The 19286-nt window shown below is 39.3% G+C and overlaps 1 long non-coding RNA gene across 1 annotated transcript; it reads left to right on the forward strand.

Annotated features, from left to right (window-relative positions):
- The first annotated feature begins 8169 nt into the window (after window positions 1-8169).
- LOC127577879 (uncharacterized) lies at window positions 8170-18543 on the forward strand. Its single transcript, XR_007957456.1, has 3 exons — window positions 8170-8291; window positions 14840-14917; window positions 16752-18543. It is a non-coding gene; the product is annotated as an uncharacterized LOC127577879 (long non-coding RNA).
- Window positions 18544-19286: the final 743 nt, after the last annotated feature.

Raw genomic sequence — 19286 nt, forward strand, 5'->3', positions numbered from 1 at the left:
CATGCATTCACCCTATCTATACCCCTCATAATTTTTCATACCTCTATAAGATCTCCCCTCATTCTGCTGTGCTCCAGGCAATAAAGTCCTAACTTATTCAACCTTTCCTTATGACTAAGGTCCTCAAGTCTCGGCAACATCCTTGTAAATTTTCTCTGCACTCTTCCAAGCTTATTGATATCTTTCCTGTAGGTAGGTGACCTGAACTGCACACAATAGTCTAAATTCAGCTTCACCAAAGTTCTATTATGATCTCTGGGCATTCTAAAGCACATTACAGCAAGTGAAGTACTTTCAAAGCCAAGTGTCACAAACAGCAATGAAAAAATGACCAGATAATCTGAATCATTGGTAATCATTGAGAGCTCTGTATTGGAGAGTGAACCTGAACTGTCCTTAAACTAGTGCCCAGGGTCCTTTACATTAAACTGATGGGGCTCCCATTTCCAAAGGATGGCACTTTCTCATGCTACAAAGGAGAGTCATGACCAAGTATCTGGAATGGTACTTGAATCCACATCCTAAAGAATCTGAGGTAGAATGGTACCATTGCTGATACATGGTACTGGTCTGATTGCAAACTGGAATCAAACATCCATTTTATGCAGTGAGCACAGATACCTTCTCCTGGTGTCAAGAAAGGTTCTGCTCCCATTTGGTGGACTCTGATCTTCATGCACATACACAAGTAAGCTCAGTTCAAATGTATAAAGGAAAAATGAAAGACTCTCAGCATTTTTTAAAGCTCGCTCAACAATGTGAAGATGTATATTCCAGCCAGTGTCAAGCCTAAGCAGAGCTTGATAGCTTCTCTGATAGAATAACAGATCATTGCATATTGAAGCCAGATTAGAACCTGACTCTGGTCTGACCTGAGTTATACTGTCACTCTTAGTTGCAGTGAAGAAGAAGTCACTTGATAACGATGCAAAACTGACATCATAACCACATGTTTGGTGTACTTGCAAAGTAGGTTGTCAGTCTCACACAGAAGGTATGTTGACAGTTTCATATGAAGAAGCACTCAAAATTGCTTCATATCATTACAAGAGTGGCAGTTAACTGAAGCCTGAGCACTACTGTGTATAAATAGGGAGAGTGTGGCAGATGACAGAATTGGGTTGTGGGTTTGAGGTATTAGCTATTATACTAACAGATCACTTATGGCATTGCTCATGGTAAGTTTGTACTTATCCTGGTGGAACTGTAAGGCATGACTATGGGTGGATGACACACTTTTCACTGAAAGAAATTTGCAAGAAGTTCCCTCAGAGAATTTTTTAAATTCTTTCATGAGAATCAAATAAAAAAATGTTTTCCATGCCTTTCTTAAATTCATCATCAGGATCTGGACATTGCAGGCAAGACCAGTATTTATTGCCCATCCCTAAATACCCTGAAGATGTTTTACCAAGCTACCTTGAACCATTGCAGTTCTTCTGGTGAATGTACACCCACAGCAGTGCTGGTGGGTAGGGAGTTCCAGGACTTGGACCCAGTGATGGTGAAGGACTGGTGATATATTTCCAGTTCAGGGTGGAGGGGAAACTCCAGGTGGTGTTGTTCCCTTGTGCCTGCTGCAATTAACTCCCAGCAATATAATTAAATGTCCTAATTTAAAATGGGACAGAGAGGATGGTTTTGAGGGACTCTAGAGGCCTGGTGTACTCTAATACCCTCTTTTTGGTGCATTAAACACATGCACTAATACACAATCAGACCTTTCAAAAATATTCACGAAATTTGAAAACATTACCTGAAAATAACAAATAGTATGGTGGCAAGGAAAATTCAGAGCAGCAGGGACATGGTGCTCCTACATGTGACTGACACCCTTGAGGAACTGGCCAGATTGATTCCCATGCATTGAGTGTCCCCAAACCACTGTGGTCTGATCACGGCAAGCTGATATTTTAAGGAAGGCTATGATTGAAGAAGGGAACCACTGAAGAGTTCTCCATAATGCCGATTGTAGAATACAGAGAACAAGAGATATTGTGTGCAAGACATTGATGTGGTAGTGCCAAGACCCTTTGTATGCCATCTCATTCACTGTGCACAGTTCTCTTATTTGTTAGTCAGTGGATATCAAAGGTCGTAGGTTGTTTCCAGAACCTCCAATTTCTGCTGGTGGTGGAGAAAATGTGTGTTGCTCAATCTGTGATATTATTAGGGGTGTGACTGATAGCAAACATCAGCTGTGTTAGGGTGAGTCACTCCCAGATGTGTCCAGGCCAATTTCTAGATGATTACCATTTGACCTGGAAATGATCACTAACGTATTTGAGCCAACAAAAAATATGTGCAACTTAGGCATAAGGATGTGGATAAGCGCGTCTAATTTCTAGGTACCAACCTATGTCAAGTCGGAGAAGAGACCCAAGGTTGGTTAGGACTGACTTACATCCAACCCCAGCCTGTGTTGGGCATTTTTGAGACACCTTTTTTAGGAGCTCATGTGTAACTAACGCGGGGCCACTGTGGCAAAGGGGTGGGTACTGAGGACCCGCTGTACACCTGGCCCTGACGTTCAGTCGAGAACTACCACGGAACGGGCCCGGGTACTCCAGGAACACATTAGGCACAGCTGACCAATCAAACAGAGAGTGGACTCGATCTGAAAATTCTTATCCTTGCGTTCAAGTATATTGTGTTCCTCCTCATGTTTGCAAGCCAAGTACAATACATTCCCCAACCGCTCAAGAAATCTGTGCTGATCTACCTTTGAGCTTTGTGCGATGACCCTTCCCACTACTCCACCATTGGCAGCTTTGCTTCAGCTGTGAAGCCACTAAACAATGGAATTCCCACCTCAGCCTCTTTGCCTTGCTACACCTTCTTTCTCCTCAGGGTCCTACTTAAAAACTTGACCAAGGTTTTGGTCTCTTCTCTAAAGTCTTTGCTGCTTTGGTATTGACTCTGATCTGATTAAGCTCCTGCAAAGCTCTTTGGGATGTTTGGTTTTGTTCAAGGCACTACAAAAAAGAATGTTGTCTTATGCTCAATAGAATTCTCCTTTTTGTAAGATAGCATATTTATTTATTAGTCACATCTACATTGAAACACAAAGTGAAATGCGTCCTTTTGCATTACTGAGGATGTGCTGGGGGCAGCCCGCAAGTGTCGCCGCTCTTCTGGCGCCAACATAGCATGCCCACAGCTCCTAACCTGTTGGTCTTTGGAATGTGGGAGGAAACCGGAGCACCCGGAGGAAATCTACGCAGACACATGGGGAGAACGTACAAACTCCTTACAGATAGCGGCGGGAATTGAATCCTGGTCGCTGGCGCTGTAATAGTGTTACGCTAACTGCTACACTACCGTGCCATTCAGTGGTAAGAATTGTGTTGGATATCCAAAGGAATATCACCAAAGGTTTGCCATAGATAAAAGTACTCCCAAACATAATATCTATCTATCTATCTATCTATCTATCTATCTATCTATCTATCTATCTATCTATCTATCTATCTATCTATCTATCTATCTATCTATCTATCTATCTATCTATCCACTTCCCATCACATTTTCTCCATATTTATTTGTGGCTGCTTGCCAGTAGAGTCATAGAGTTATACAGCACAGAAACAGGCCCTTTGGCCCAACTCATCAATGCTGACCAAGATGTCTACTTGAGCTGGTCCCATTCACTTGCATTTGGCCCATATCCCTCTAAACCTTTCCTATCCACCTACCTTTCTAAATGTTTTTTTCAAACATCTCCAGCTTCCTTTGGTTCCATATACCAACCACCTTCTGTGTGAAAAAGTTTCTCTCAGGTCCCTTTTAAATTTTTGCCCTCTCACGTCAAATCTACGTCCTCTAGTTTTAGACTCCCTTAACCCGGGATAAAGACTTTGATCATGCGTCTTATTTACAGCCCTCTATAAGATCACCCCTCCTACGCTCCAGGGAATAAAAAGTCCCAGCCTATCCAGCCTCTCCTTATAACTCAAGCCCCCTGTGAATCTTTTCTGCGCCCTTTCCAGCTCAATGACATCCTTCCTGTAGCTGGGCGACCAGAACTATGCACAATACTCCAAAGGTGGTCTCACCAATGACTTGTACAGTCGCAATATTCTTATTCTTGAAGGACTGATTTCCAAGAAACGTACATATACCCATGACATAATGACCTCAAGGCAAGTCCTGAAGCAGTGTGCAGAAAGAGTGGCACATTGAGTGTGCATCAGATGCAACATTTTATATATAGCAGTATTAAATAGTGTAAAATAAACTTTCTTATTACGTAATAACCATATCATGTTGTTGCCTAATTGAGTTGCAATGTGAAGTGTATAATCAAAGGCTACATCCACAAACAGAATGCAGATGTGTTGATTTTTATTGCTTTTGTCTAACCTACAGCTGTATTATTATGTTTTTTACTACCCTTCAATTCTGTTCCTTTCTCTTCTGAAGGCAGTGATTTACGATGGGTACAATTCCATCAGCAGTCCCACAATCCAAAATATTGTACCCAAGCATCTTTCTGCAATGCGACTGGATTTTTAGTTTTGAAAAGGTTATTCACAAGACCCATCTGAGCTCACTCCAACTCTGTACTCAGATAAAGTCCATGCATCTAAATGTTTGGTGGCTGGAATATTAAACTATTTCCTCCTTTCTGTCTCAGAGTCACCAAGGATAATTTTAATTACACAACATCTGACCTGGTTTGGATGAGCCAGCTCAGCTCAAAGCAGGAATCAGTTCTGAGGGCTCTTTGCCTTTGTAGTCAACCACACATCATGTGATACATTACCCACTGTGCTATTGGGAAACTCAGATAATTTTAGGTTTAGATCATTGTGAAACAGCAAGATTAAAGAAAGTGAACCAACTCCAACTGTGGAAAAAATATGTGGGATGGGAGCCAGGTTTTTAATATAATGAAGAAAATTGCTGAGGCAGATCTAAAGCATAGAAGAGGCATAGGAGAGAATAATAAACCAAAGTAATCAAGAGCTAAACCTAACTTTTAAATAAACTTTCCTGGTAATTGCTGACTTATGGAATAGACTGCCACCTAGTGCAATTATAATGAGTCGGTTGATGCATTCAGATGGGAATTGGATTGATTCATCAAATAATTGTAACAGATGGGTCTAGGTAGAAGGACACTGGACAGGATGTAAGAAACCAAGACACAGAGGTTTGGGTTGAATAAAAGACAAAAGCAACAACAAAGGTTTTGGGTTGGGCCTGTTTCATGGAAAAGGATAGGACTTGTTGGGCTTATTTGTTTATAATGGATACAACATTTTTCTAGGTAATATGATAGTATTATGCTAATAGATGTCCAGTCACAGAATACCACCAGTTTATGCAGTTGGATAAAACATTATACGACATCAGCTGGAACTCTTTAAACAATTCTTTCCTTTGCCCCATGTATTTTTAATCTTCATAGTAAAGAAAAGGTATCAAATTTATGGTTGTATATCTTTTCAAATATTGGAAAATAAAATTTGCAAAGGTAAATAATAAGATAATATTGACATATAAAATCACATTTGCTGTGCAATCAGTAATATATTAGTTTGATTTTGTATTTGAAAGCAAAGCTAGTAAAATGTATTATCAGATTTAATTTTTCAACTGTTTCCTAGATTAATACAGTTTAATGCACACTTCCTACAGTTCACAGGGCTCAGCATGCTGAGATATCTGTCCTCACCATGCGTTCCAATCAGCCCCTCATTATCCGTTTTGGAATATGTTAGGTCTGGTGAGACTGTTTGAGAGCTCAGATTACACAAGTGTTTCCAAAACCCATAACTCAAAGTAGCTGCTCTCTTAAGTCTACATATGATTGTTGACGCTATTGTGATTGGTGTATTCAGAAGCACTGCAGCATAGTAATATCTATAATATCTAGATGGCATTCCTTTGTAAATGATGACTTCATATTCAAAGGTGCAATGTAACAGAAGATTTACCATGATTGCTATTGTATCACTGTATCATCTCATGATATAGGAATAACCAGTACCAGAAGAACTGTGATAGTTGCAAAATGTAGAATAATTATTAAAGGCTTTTACTACCACTACATCTGCAAAAGGAAAGGAAATTTTGCATCAGTTCACTTTCACCCATTGCTCCCATTTCAATTTGGATTTTCAATATCATGCAGCAGCAACAAAATGCTGAGAATGTGTGAAGTTGTAAGTGAGCTGCGGGCCTTTAAAAATGTCAGAAATAGAAGAGTTGTGCTGAATTAGTTTATGGAGACATCAGAGCCCCAGCACTGTGTTACTATTTATGTGGTCACTGACCAAACTTTGGGTCATCTCTGTAGCTTGGTGTCCAATTTTGTTTGATAATGTTCCTGCATACTGCCTTGGGAAAATTTACAACATCAAAGTTCCTGTATAAAGGCAAATTGTTCTTGTAAACTCCAAAGTTTCAGTTTTTCAAATTGAAAAATAACATGTGTCCTTGTTTATAAATCACTCCTTGCCCTCTCTCTATCCCTTAATCTGTAAATTTCTTCAACCCAGTAACTCTTCAGGATATGCATGCTCCTCTAATACAGACCTTTTGCTTGTCCTTGTATTTGATTATTCTATCATGGTGGCAATGCCTTCAGCAGTCAACATTCTGGAATTCCCTCACTAAACTACTTTGCCTTTCTTACCTTCATTAAGATGTTCTTTAGTAATGACTTCTTTGATTAAGGTTATGACCAAGCTCCCTAATATATAATTGTGTAGCCAAAAGTTGGTTTGTTTAACAATGCTCTTGTGAAGTGTATGTATAAGTACAAGTTGTTGTTGAGAGTGAGAGAGAAAGAGAGAGAGAGTGTATATGAGAGAGAGAGAGACAGAGACAGAAACAGAGACAGAGACAGAGAAAACAAGAGAGGAGGTTATGGTTTGGTCCATGATAGTGACTCATTTGGTATTGGTATTGGTATTGGTTTATTATTGTCACTTGTACTGAGGTATAGTGAAAAGCATGTCTTACAAACCGATCGTACAGGTCAATTCATTACACAGTGCAGTTACATAGAGTTAGTACAAAGTGCATTGATGTAGTACAGGTAAAAACAGTAACAGTACAAAGTGTCACAGCTACAGAGAAAGTGCAGTGCAATAAGGTGCAAGGTCACAACAAGTTAGATCGTGAGGTCAGAGTCCATCTCGTTGTATAAAGGAACCGTTCAATAGTCTTATCACAGTGGGGTAGAAGCTGTCCTTAAATCTGGTGGTATGTACCCTCAGGCACCTGTATCTTCTTCCCGATGGAAGAGGAGAGAAGAGAGAATGTCCCGGGTGGGTGGGGTCTTTGATCATGCTGGCTGCTTTGCCAAGACAACGAGAGGAGAGGCTGGTGTCCATGATGCGCTGGGCTGTGTCCACAACTCTCTGCAGTTTCCTGCGGACCTGGGCAGAGCAGTTGCTGTACCAAGCTGTGATACACCCAGATAGGATGCTTTCTATGGTGCATCGGTAAAAGTTGGTGAGAGTCAAAGGGGACAAACCAAATTTCTTTAGCCTCCTGAGGAAGTAGAGGTGCTGGTGAGCTTTCTTGGCTGTGGCATCTACATGATTTGACCAGGACAGGCTGTTGGTGATGTTCACTCCCAGGAACATGAAGCTCTCTGCTCTCTTGACCTCAGCACCATTGATGTAGACAGGTGCATATACATTGCCCCCTTTCTTGAAGTCAATGACCAGCTCTTTTGTTTTGTTGACATTGAGGGAAAGGTTGTTGTCATGACACCATTCCACTAAGCACTCTGACTCATCGCTGTTTGAGATATGGCCTACAACGGTGGTATCATCTGCAAACTTGTAGATGGAGTTAGAGCAGAATCTGGCCACACAGTCACGAGTATATAGGGAGTAGAGTAGAGGGCTGAGGACACAGCCTTATGGGGCACCAGTGTTGAGAATAATCGTGCCAGAGGTATTGCTGCCTATCCTCACTGATTGCAGTCTGTTTGTTAGAAAGTCGGGGATCCAGTTACAGAACGAGGTGTTGAATCCTAGGTCTCAGAGTTTGGTGACAAGCTTGCTTGGGATTATTGTATTTAACTAAGATTGTAAACATATCTGCAATCCAGTAATTAATTTTGTTTTTATTAATACTTGCCGACATTCATCATAAATTTTCTTCTTCTCAGGTAGTCTCTTGAGATTGAGGATGAGGCAAGTGACTTCGTCCATCAACACTTTGTACTAAGACTGCTTCCATTCCAGATGTCTGAGTTTCTGAGGTGGCTGATGAGGCCAATGTGAGAACCACAGGCCTTCCACAGATGGGGCAGGAGATGGCTGAAAGTGAGTGAGTAGGTAATTTGTCCTTTCTACCACATATGCAAGGTTTCTGTGAAGTCCTGGTGTGTGAACCCGAGGTTCTCGATACCATCCCAAATCCTCCTCCTCCACTTGAGCATTCCTGGTGCAAGAATCCCCAGCAGTCAGTAGGGATGTTATATTTCTTCGAGGAGACTTTGGGCACATCCTTGGAAAGAACACAGAATAGAGAATAATTTTTCATAAGTTGTCTTTCTTTCTGGTTCTTTTAATTCTATTTCAGGAAAGTAGTTGACAATATGTTTTATTGTTCACGAGTAAGTTCACATTGATAGAGCGATATTAATACTTTTGTTTCCAGAAACCAGCATGTACTACAGGGGAATGTTAGTCCAGTGATACCAGGGTATGAATAGTCATTAAACCCCAAATACTGCATGTTTAAGTAAAAGATAAACTGTTGTATAACTCCCAATTGATTACTAGTCTATCTTAATACATTCTTGAGATAAGAAAATTGATATTAAATACCACTTCTGTTCCTCATGGTGATAAATCCAGACAAATGAATAACTTTCAGTCATTTTACATTTAACACTCTTATCCATTTCTTGTATTGTTGCAATTGTTGTGGACTGTAATATTTGAATTTAAGTAAGTCCAAGTTTAGCAGTATATCTAGTGTATCATTTTGTATCTGTGCACTAGATGGTTTTTTATTTAACATTATTTATTATTTTATCGCAATACTGTAGAAAACCATTCAACCCATAATTAATGAAGACACAAGAGAGTTTTGAAGTTTATTCTCATGGCATAACAATTCACAAGTACCCCTTGTGTAATATATGCATAGAACATTTTGTCTTTTCAGAGTTGAGAACTATTGTAAGTACAAAGTCCCCTTTGTAGTCTAAATAATCATGCGAGGATTTGGGTTAAATGATTAGACGAATAAATTACCTGAATTATTTTTGCAGCAATCACAAAACTAATTATAATTTCCATCTTAAGTCATTAGCACCACTAAAACTAAAATGACTCAAGCCTTTCAGTGTGAAATGACGGTATCATTTTCAGTACAAACATGGCACCCCTACTGGTCAGGCAACATGTTGATTTTAAGATATTGATCTTCATATTCCAATCTCTAAATGAACTCACCCTTCCCCACCTCTGTAACCTCCTCCCAGTGGGGAATACTTTACATCTTTTCCATTTCAGTTCTTGTACACAATCCACAATTTTCTTTGTCCTGTCACTCTTGGCTGTGTCTTCAACTGCCTAGTCTCTAAGCTCAGAAGTTACCTTCTTAAATCTCTCTGTATCATTACTCTTTTTAAGGCTACCTCTTATGCCAACCCTTAGTATTTCCTTAGGTGGCTCTGTTTCAAATTTTGTTTGATGTGTTCTTATGAACTGCTTTAAGATGTCTTGCTATGTTAAAGGGATCCTATAAATGTAAGTCAAAGAAACTGCAGATGCCGAAAATCTGAAATAAAAACAGAAACTGCTGGAAACACTCAGCACTTCAGACAGCTGCTGTGGAAGAGGAAACAGAGTAAGCAGAGCTAAATGGTCTTTAACCTGAAATATTAACTCTGTTTCTCTTTCTACGGATGCTGCCTGACCTGCTGAGTGTTTCCAGCATTTTTTGTTTTTGTTATTTATAAAAGTAAGTTATTATTAATGATATTTTTAGTGACAGCACACTTTTCTGGGACAAAACATTTTGATTAGCTCGTGTCCTTAATCAGTACACTTTACTGGGTTGGGTTCCTTTTCAACATTCAGTTGCATCCTTTGGGTCCTTTCACCCACAGATGCCGAGTTCCTCCAGTGGATTGTTTGTTGCTTCAGATTCCAGCATCTGTAGTGCCTTGTGTCTGCATCTTTTGGGTCATTTTACTTCGTGTGAGCACATAGATTACAGCATTTATTAAATTAAATTTCACACCCTGCAAGAGCATCAGTTGAACCTCTGAGTTGCTATTCCAGTACTTTTCACAATACATTACCATGCAGAGTACCACTGGGGCTTTAAAAGCAAATATTTTAATATATCACATTTCAGAGTATCTCCACAAGTGCAGCCAAGTCTGAAAAGACAATGTTAGTATGTGACAACTTACATGTTTTATTCCTCTTGAGCAGATGTGCACCAGGTAAACTGCATTTGCAGGAACTGAACTTGCATTTTATCCTCTAAAATACAAAGAGATTCAGAGCCATGTACTATAAACAAATTATGATGATAATTTTCTTATAATGGTGCTGAAGTTACTGACCTGAAATTACCAGGCATCATTTACTGTGCAGCTGCAATTCTTCCTGAGTAATTAATTTAAAGGGAAACTCCAATCAGTTTACAAATGATACATACAAAATTGTAATGAGAAATTTGCAAATCAACTGATTGTATCCTGAATGTTGAATATTCTGAATTACTTATTTTTAAGTTATTTTTGGAGCAGATATTTATTTCACATATGATATATATGAGAAACATTCCCTTTACAGTATATTGTTATTGCCTTACCCATTGCTGGTTATGCCTATTGGACTCAAAAGGGAAATTTGTATTTATATAATGCTTTTGTAAAATATTCCAAACATCCCAGAAATATAATTAGATTTAAAATTAGGTTTAAAATTAGATTTAAAATAAGGACCCTCTAGGGTATGTGACCAAAATCTTGGTCAAAGATCTCCTTAAAAGATTGAAAGGTTGAGATGTTTACAGAAAATAAATATACATTCGATAACACCTTTCACAATCTCAGAACATCCCAAAATGCTTTAAGGCAATTCAGTACTATTTAAAGTGTAACTGTCCTTTTAATGTAGGAATTTGCACAAAGCATTCCCTCACTAGTGGCAAGGTGTCAATGATCAAGTGGTCTATTTATTATGATGGTGGTTGAAGGATTAAATATTCGTTGTGCTACTACTTAGAATAAGTAAATTCTCATGCCTAAGGTCCAGTGAAGGATGTCAGGGATGCAAAAGAAGCCAAAATTTTGGGAAAGCTGTGCTCTCAGAGAGGTGGCTAAAGGAGTTAGCAGAACATATGCATGAGAATTTTAAAATCAAGGCATTGGTAGATTGGGAAGTAGGCCCACAAGGACAGAGGGAAGTGTAAACAGGACTCAGTTGGGTTTGAGGTACAGATGGAAAGTTTCAATGAGCTCACGTTTATGGAAGGTAGAAGATGAGAAGCCAGCCAAGAGAGTAATGGAATGGTTTGAAACAATAATAGGGGTTGACCAGCATTGAGCTGATGCAGGGGTGGGGAGAGAATGTTATTGAAGTGGAAATAGGCAACCTTTATGATCCAGGGAATATGGGGTCAGATGTTCAGTTTGGGGTCAGATGTTCAGTTTATGGTCAAACATGACCGACAAATTGCAGAACAGGCTGGCTCAGTTTTTCAGGTAGACTTGATGATGGGGAAAGACTGTTGCTCTGTTCTTCTCAGAGATTAACTGGTAGTGACATGGAGTTGATAGAGAATAACATGGACATGTAAAATGAGATATTGAAGAAAGTTCCAAGTGAGGCAGAGGTTCACCTGCACTCCCTCCAACCTGGTGAAGTGCATTCAGTGCTCACAATATGGCTTCTGCTACACTAGTGAAACCAAGCATAGTCTAGGCAACCATTTTGTGGAGCACCTGTGCTCTGTCCGCAATGGCCATCTCTAGCTTCTAGTTGCATGTCATTTTAACTCTCCTACCCACTCCCACACCAACCTGACTGTCCATAGCAGCGGAGAAGCCAAACACAAATTGGAAGAACAACACCTCATAATCTGCTTGGAGAGCTGGCCATCCAATGGTATGACCATTGAATTTTCCAGTTTTAGGTAACTCACATCCCTGGTGTTCTTCTGCCCACGCCTGTTCACCTAGCTCTGTTCACCTACCCCCTCCCATCTGCCCATCATCCTCTCCCTATCTGGTTCCACCTATCGCCTTCCCATATCTGTCCTACCTCTCCCCACCTGGTACCAAGTGTTCATCATACCATCCCCATCTGGTTCCACCTCCCACCTACCAGTCTCAATCACAATTCCCCTTGAACTGTTACATATGGGCAATCCTTCTTCTTCTCCCTCTGTCCTGATGCAGGGTCTCCAACCAAAACATCAACCTTTTGCCTCCACAGATGCTGCCTGACCCATCAAGTTCTTCCAGTGTTCTTTTTTGTTTGTTTTAGATTCCAGCATCTGCAGTTTCTTTTGTCAAGTGAAGAAAGTTTATTTTTATGGTAAAGTTCAGGCATTGATGATTTTGGTTTCTCCAGATAAATTAGATATTTTGCAATATTTTGTGATTATCCCTTAACTGACAGAGTTCCACACCAGGTATTATAAGCCATTTACATTTTGTGGAGAAATTCAGCTTGTGTGCATACATTCTTCTCTCTGTTAGAATAGTCTGACCTGCTATGTCTCACACTTCTGCTATTAGCTACACTTAACACAGACAGAAATACACAATCTGATTCTAACTACCACATTAACTCATTTGATCTCACCATATCAGAGATATTCCCCTTGTTCCCTTTCCCCTATCCCTCACCTACTTCCTCTGCTACTGATAAATAATTTGCTTTTTTTCTCTCGCCCAGTTCTGATGAAGGGCCTCAGACCTGAAACGTTAACTCTGCTTCTCCCTCCACAAATGCTGCCTGACCTGCTGAGTATTTGCAGTGTTTTGTATTTCATTTCAGATATCCAGCATCTGCATTATTTTATGCCAACACACTACATCCTTCTTGAGTAACGAATTTCCAAAAAATCTTCTATGGTGGCAAATGCCAGTTATTATTTTAAGACATAGGATTTTGCAGTGTTGCAATAACTTCCGTAACACACTACAGTATTTGCTATTCTCCTGAGAATATCTGACAGGAAAAGGGGTAAAATAGAGTTATCTATTGGTGAATTACAGTGTAAATTTTATTTCATCATTGAAGACTCAAAGATCAGAATGGGGACAAGAACAATACATTTCATTTGTATAGCTTCTGTATTATGATAAATCATCTAAAATTGCTTAATCAAAGCATAGTCAGATAAACAAAATTGACAATGAATTAGTGATATTGGGACTAATGACCAAGAACCTGCAGGTTTTAAGGAACATCTTGAATGGGGGGGGGGGGGGGGAGAGGAGGAGAGGTTTAAGAAGGATATCCCAGAGCTGAAGGCATGATCATTAATAATTGGTTTTAAGGACACAATCAGAAGATAGAATGCAGTCTTAGTACCAAAAAATTGATGGAGGAACTCAATGGCCTCATCCTTCCATAACGTGGACCCCTCCCCTCCCTCCCCCCCTTCCTATCTCTACTCTTTCACACAACCGGACAGCATCTTGAATGACATAAATTTCACTTGCTCTGACTCTCTGAAAGAACTTGTGGGATCATACAGTTTCTGTAGATGGTCTTCCTGGTATCTCACTTGGTTCTGGCTTTTATTTCTTTGTGTCTATATCCATCGGACTGTGGTTTATCAGGAGGTGTTACAGCTTTTAGCAAACCCCTGGGGTTCTGAGTTATTTTATATAACTGCTTTTAGTTCACAAATATTAAATATTCGAATAGAATGTCACATTCCGTAAATTACGAGGAACCCCATTGACCCGAACCATATTCAAGCAGTCTTTTCCTCAATTGCATACTCTTTCTCTCACCCCTCCGTGGGCATGGGCTAACGCACGTTTCTGTAAAACAATATTAAAAACCTCACTAGCATCCCAGTACCCTAGTGATGTTAATTCTCCGTCTTGTCTTTAATTACAACGGGACCTTCCCACCTTCAAATTAAGCTTCATAAGTAATTTCGAGCGCTGTGGTGAGACAGCCAAGTTACGGTGCACCGAATTAGTTTTAGCCCGCCTGCACTCCCCAGTGAGTACAATCTATTAACATTATAATCTCAAAACACTGTTTTTCATGTATACACTATTGTCACTAAATCAACTCCTCAGAGTCTACAGAGACACTGACCCATGGCAATTCAGCGAAAGTGTAATTATCTCTGTGTAACTTGGGATAGATTAAGAGATTACATTTCAACTAAATCTTATCAATGCTAATTTTACAAGACTCCAGGTGCTAGGCACTAGGAAATGGCGCACTTGTCCAACAGCCTGCTTTAGAAACGAAAGGAGCTTGCTGTGTATCGAAGCAAATGAAATGATGCCCCCTCAAAACAAAAATTACACATATTTTTCCACAAAATAGGTTTGTATAATGCAAAGTACAACAAAAGCATGCATGCTGAATTAACATTATACAAAGGATTTCCCCCCAAATCTCTTCATATTCTCTCACAGCTCAATGTTTAACGGCTAATCGTTAATGACAATCACAAATAATGGAATCACTGAAGGTGTGAAATGCTCTAATGTCTCGATAGTTCACGAATATAATATCTAAAGAGTGTTTCTATTCATTTTTTCCACAAATGTCTGAATTAAAATGGCTCCTTGTGCGTCTGGATCCAAGCCACAATTCTACATTTGTTCTGTATTATTTTTTTTCTCTCTCTCTTTCTCCAGAGGGAATTAGAAAGTATTGCTGTTCTTTTAAGCATGGATTGGGGTTCGACAACTTCGCGTGAAGCCGCACTGTCCCAGGTGAGTACGGATCGTATAAGCATTACATTAAAAAAATGAATTGAAGGGATTGAGATCTTAAACACGGCTGTGTATCGACATAATTAATTTTCCAAAAAAAAGCCCAAGCCCTTCACTGAAGGTCGAAAGGTCTAAAAACAGCAAGCGACGGCTGTACGTATTTGCAATATATCCCCCAAAACTTGTTACATTATGAGGCATGACTTTTCGGAGATGCATTATTTTCATTTAGAAATGATATTTGAATGCCTCTGATAGTCAATAATAACTAATAAAGCATTATGTCACAGAAACAAACAAATGGAATTAGATAATACGAGGAGTGAACATTTCATTGACTGGATAATAGATACCGTGCAATAAGGACGGCCGCAGAAAGCAAGAATGCGCCATGCCTGACTTAACAACAGAGGTTCATCAGCACAAAAGGGATTTTTTTTATATAAATAATTGACGGAATATTTGAAATAATCCAAGAAAGGGAAATAACACGAAGTAAATCGGGCCAATAACAGCGACAAACCGTCCGGAAGGAGAATCCAGGAAGAAGATGCAATTTACATTTTATGCGTTTTCAACTGAGTGACAACAATCATAACGTAAATATCGTGAGGATAATTGAAATGATTACTTCTCGCATTTTTAAAAGTGAGGGGACGTAAACAGAGCGACAGCAATCGCAGAAATCCGTAGCTGTACATAATTTAAATTTACATTATACTGTTGAATTACTTCTCTCTCTCTCAATCATAACATTTTCAAAAATATTCTGCCGCAACAAATTTAGAAGGTTGAACTTATTACATTATTCATTCTAAGTATTGCTCAGTAGTAATGGGTCGCGTAAAACACTGGGCAGTTGACATAAATGTTTTTAGATGTGGTAATTCATTCGACATTATATAAAAATGCAGTGGGAAAATTAGATCTTGACCTCTCCCTGACGTAATGGGGACTGGTGTGTTAAATTAAAAATAAGACGTCGACTAATAAAATCTTAAACTCGCTCTTGTTTGTCTTAAAACGCCATCCAGTAATTGACTTGCTTAAGACCTTCCCTTAATTATGCTTTTAATTAAAGACAATTTAAGGCACTATACCACATGAAGGGCAATAATTGCAAATTACATTACAAAACTAACAGATGTAGCCAGTATCTGCTGATAAAGGTATCTGAATAAAAAATCAAGCAGAAAGGAAAGTTGACGGTAAATGAGTCAGTGTGCCCAAGTACCTTGAGAATACAGGGGACATTTCATTATGCACAGTGTACGGAGACTTTAAGTCTTCTGTCATGATTGTTTTCATATTTCTTTGACATATATTGATTCGGAGGCAGCTGCGAGGCTTTGTCACAAGAGAGAAGGGCAGTCAAAATATATTAGCTTGATGGCATAACTTGAACAGGAATACTGAGGCCAGAAATATGACAGTCAACCACATGACCAACTCCTGGTCATCCTATAGAAGCGAGGAATTGGAAAAGCAAATCCCTTTCCTTTGTACCTCTGAAGCAGTACATTGTGCTTTCCCGTTGTAATATATATATATACTTCTGTGCTACGGTAGCAGCATATCGATGTAATCTCCTCTGATGGGAAGCCTTGAGTTTTCTTTGCATTTCCAAATACTCACGATATTAAATCATATAATCATATCTAACAGAAGGAAGTGGCAACATCTTGTTAAAGGCATCACATTAATCCCACTATGCCACTCCCTCTCGCTAACCTTAAAATGTTTCCTTTCCCCCAACCCCTTCAAATAGCGCTTGTAAATTTTTGATACAGTTGGTCGATGCTTTCTTTTTTCTTTTTTTCTCTCTCTCTTGAAGGAGGAACATTTTGAAAAGCCCTTGGTTGAACAACGCGAGGGAATCACTTGCCAAGACTGGCCAGTTTGGCACTAGACAACGCGAAGAGCAATAATTGCAAATTACATTACCCAACCAACAGATGTAGACGGTATCTGTTGGGAAGAGAGAAACAAAGGCTATCTGAATAAAACAGAGGGGGAAAAAAGGGCGCAAAAAGATCATAACGAAAATGAGTCAGGGTACCCAATTACCCAATCGGAAAACCGATGCCATGTATCCCCATTCCGATACAAACACGTTTGAAATCCAGGTTATTAGTTCACCCAAATTATCCCCACAACAGAAGGAATAACAGATATTGTCAGTTACACCCTAAGCAAACGGTTTTAGTTAATTACGGATTCTATGTTGATTTGCACTTGTTACATGCAACATTCATAGAAGGTAATCTAAATGTGTTGCACACAGCAATGCGATATATACACCGTCCATGGCGTTTGCCAACATCACACCGCAGTTACTTGCAAAGCATCTGATCAGACCTAGTGCACCGAAATGATTTTCAACTATTTCACAGAGCGTGGAGAGATAAACGCACCAGCCTCCCCTGGAAAGTGAAAGCTGAGCAATTTTAGCCACCCACGGCGATGCACCTTGCTTCCACGTTTATTCCATCTCGCAATTGTTAGGAGGCAATGTTGCAAGACAATAGTTCGTTTCGTGCGTTTAATGTCAATCCATGTTGAAATTGCCGTGGCCATCACATAAAAAATAACAATAGCAGGCCAGAGATATCTGAAGTGCTCCAATAGTATGGACATTCGTTTTATTGCATGCTCGTTTTTCTGGGAAGTAACGGAGGTAATAAGATGGGTTTCTTCCAGTGGGTTGTTTTGTTCGAGATTCAAGTTGACACAACAGTGCACGATCTAACAGGGAATAGAATTTCAGTTTGATTGTCATACTGCAGAGGTACTGCGTTGAAATGCAATTTAACATCTAAAACAATCCTGTCTCGGAAGCACAAAACTAATCTTAGCCACCCAGCAGCCCGCGCGTTTTCCTCCACTTGAAGAAAGCGCAGACTTTTACTTTCCCTGATGTGGGGAATTTGAGACTTTTAATCCTGATATTTTATGTCTATATAAAGGCTGACTTTTTAATTTCACTTATTATAATCAAATTTAAAACGATGGATTGAAAGCATTTGTTATGTGAAGGCACTAGATTTCGTTTCGAAACGTTTATATTGGGCAGTTAGACGACAAATGATATGTGCAGATCGAATTATTGTTAGTAGTCAAAATGAAAGAAACACCGTTCTGCCTGACCAGAAAGATGACAACGCCTGTCAAATTTCAAATTGATTAAGTATCCGGTGTTAACATTTTGTTCCTTATTTTCAATGAAAGCTTTGACTTAGGTGAGTGTCCATTAGCGAAAAATTTCATTGAATTTTCACGAAGTTCTTAGGTTAACCCCAGCATTGCATCTTAATACTGCAAGCAAAAATTGGGAAGCATTAAAGTCTCAGAACTAACAGTTCATGGAAAGGGAGGAGGGGTTTGTTTGTTAATACTGAGACTTTATATTTCATATGTATATGCTATAGACATTTCTAAGCGTAGTGCAAAGATTTGTGAAGGATTAATCCGGTGATCCCTTTTCTTCTCTGGGCGTTTTATGCTTGGCGCTGTATTTATTTACAGTTAAAACTCATTGGATGCTCTCCAGTCTGAACTGGAGAAAGATATATGCAGTTTGAGATTTTCTTTTACTCACACAGAATACATTATGTATCACATTTCACTTTCTTCCGTGATAGGCACACTGAAAACACTACCGATTACAAAGCTTCAAGGTAGTTCAGAATCACACTTTGTGTGGTGTGGCCGTCAGGAAGCCTTCTTGGCGATTATCAAAATTAATCTGCCATTTCCTGTCGTCAATCACGGTGACTGCTAAATTCTCTCAAATACAAACTGGAAGAACTAAAAACAAACATCAAAATGACGAGCCATCTGTTATTGGCTCACTTTACAGGAAAAATGACCCTATTATGTGTCACATCACCTTCAAAAGGAGCAAATACCATTCTTTGCTTTGGAGTTGAAATAAGCAGTAGGGGCACCAGAAATAGCGACAAAAACCTATTTTGATTGCCTAACAGAATACGTTAGTGGTCTTTTTATTTGCGCTGATTTGCGTACAATTACAAAGAATACTGAACTTATGCAGAGAACATCGAGACCTTGCTTGCTGATGCACGTCAAGTTTACTTAACAGACCTCTTCATTCATCACGAACACGATTTTAACACACACTGCCCGTGTTCCATGGCATTTATTTAAATTCGGCCACTTTTCAATAAATAACAAGTGGAAAGTTATGGTTCTGAGATTTAAACTGTTGCTGTACCAAAGAAACTGTCACTATTTAATCATTATAAATACCATGGATGTTAATTTAGCACTGAATTAGGACGACCTTACAGTGGTTACTGTTCATGGGGATTTGCGTTATTCCAGGCATTAATTCCAGTGATGACTTTAC

This window comes from Pristis pectinata, chromosome 14 (assembly GCF_009764475.1).
Source record: "Pristis pectinata isolate sPriPec2 chromosome 14, sPriPec2.1.pri, whole genome shotgun sequence".
Lineage (NCBI taxonomy): Eukaryota > Metazoa > Chordata > Chondrichthyes > Rhinopristiformes > Pristidae > Pristis > Pristis pectinata.